This window comes from Emiliania huxleyi (genome assembly GCF_000372725.1).
Source record: "Emiliania huxleyi CCMP1516 unplaced genomic scaffold EMIHUscaffold_474, whole genome shotgun sequence".
Taxonomy (NCBI): domain Eukaryota; phylum Haptophyta; order Isochrysidales; family Noelaerhabdaceae; genus Emiliania; species Emiliania huxleyi.
In genome coordinates, this window is record NW_005198433.1 from 10,859 (window position 1) to 13,084 (window position 2,226).

Below are 2,226 nucleotides of genomic sequence, written 5' to 3' on the forward strand. Positions count from 1 at the left end.
GTTGCTGCCGACCCGTTCGCCACCCACGAGGGTGTAGAGCGCCTCCTCCATCAGGCGGTCGTGCTCGCGCGCGGCGTCTTGGGTCACCGACGGCGGCATAGTGCGAAGGAAGAAGGTGAGCGTGGTGTTGCTGCAGAAGCGGAGGAGCACCTGGGCGAGCTGCTGCGCGGTGTGGATCGTTTTGGTGTCGCGCAGCGCCATGATGCCCGAGAGCGGCTCCAGCGCCTTGCGGACGCGCTTGACGAGTTTGTCACGGCACCACGCCTTGTCCCCGAGGTACGCCCCGAGCACGCGAATACCGCGAAGGACGCCGTCTGCGGAGTCCGGCGTGCCCTTGACATCCGTGCGGTCGCGCACCGCGTCGAGCGAGCGCGGGTCGGGGGCCCACATGCACCGCTTGGACTTGTTGCTCTCGACGCCACTCCAGAGTTGAGCAAGGTCGTCGCCCTCGAGCATCGTCTCGAGAGCCGCCCTCGGCGCGTCCGCGACGTAGGTATCGTCAAGGTAATTAGGGCGGACGGGTTGCGCACCTGCATCTCGAGCAGGGTCCAATGATAGCCGACGGCAAAGAGGAAGGGCCCGAGAGGATCGCCCTGCGCGCAGCCCTCGGTCGACATGAAGGTGTCGCCCGAGCTGCACCGCGCCTCCGCGTTGAAGAGAAAGAGGCGGCGCTGCTCGCTATACCAAGCGCGACGGTCGGTAGAAGAATTCGAGCTCTCATACAGTCATCCTCGTACACACACGTCACGACCCCGCGATGCCGTTGGAGGACGCGCCCGACCGGTCGGCGCGGCTCCGGCTGGCGCTGCACATCGGCCGCCAGCTCGCCAAGGACGCTCCCGCCGAGGCGCCTCGCGCCATCACTGCTGACGTTGTCGCCCGCTGCGCCGCGCCACCTGTGCTTGCGGTGGGCGTGATCTCCGCGCCACGCAACCACGAGCGGCGGCAGCGGATGCGCGACATGCGCGACCTGCTGCTCGCTGAGTCGCCGTGCGCTGCCACGATGACCTTCGTCCTCGGCCACCGCTCGATGCTCAACGCCGAGGAGAGGCTTATCGTCGCGGCCGAGTCGGCACAGCACGGCGACCTGGCGCTGCTGGACGCGCACGACGGCTCGAAGCCGGGCGTGTCGCACGGCGGCCGCGCCGTCGCCGAGAAGGCGCTAGCGCTTGGCTGAACCCACTCCTTAGATGGAGAGAGGAGGGGCGACGCACAGTCTGACAAGCGACACACGCCACACACACACACACACACACACACACACACACACACACACACACACACACACACAGTCACACACACGCACACAGACAGCCTCGGCTGACACACAGCCGCTCGCGTGGCTGCTCTCCTCCGGCTGTGGACGGCGTCTCTTCACACGGCCAGCTAGCTGTGAACAGGCGCTCGCGTGGCTGCTCTCCTCCGGCTGTGGACGGCGTCTCTTCACACGGCCAGCCAGCTGTGAACAGGCGCTCGCGTGGCTGCTCTCCTCCGGCTGTGGACGGCGTCTCTTCACACGGCCAGCCAGCTGTGAACAGGCGCTCGCGTGGCTGCTCTCCTCCGGCTGTGGACGGCGTCTCTTCACACGGCCAGCCAGCTGTGAACAGGCGCTCGCGTGGCTGCTCTCCTCCGGCTGTGGACGGCGTCTCTTCACACGGCCAGCCAGCTGTGAACAGGCGCTCGCGTGGCTGCTCTCCTCCGGCTGTGGACGGCGTCTCTTCACACGGCCAGCCAGCTGTGAACAGGCGCTCGCGTGGCTGCTCTCCTCCGGCTGTGGACGGCGTCTCTTCACACGGCCAGCCAGCTGTGAACAGGCGCTCGCGTGGCTGATCCACTCCGTCGCAGCGAGCCGCGCTGCCTTCGTCTGCAAGCTCGACGACGCCACCATGCCCGAGAGTACCCGAGAGTACCCGAGACCGCCCGAGAGCACGCTGACTAGGCTCGACGACGACACCATGCCGCACCTGCCGAACCTGGCTCGCAGCAGCGCGCTGCAAGCGCGGCGTGCCCGGCCAGACTCTCTTCACAGCGGCGCACCGTGAACAGGTCGCCGACCTGCGCGCGCTGCAGAGCGAGGTGCCAAACCCGTCCTTTGCGTACTACGGCGTGCACGTGTACCGCATGTGGGACTGGGCCTCCGCCGAGGCGGCTGCTACCAGTACCCTCTACACCACCCCTAACTCTACCCCTTCCCAAAGATCCCTTCCCCTCCCCTCCCCTCCCCTC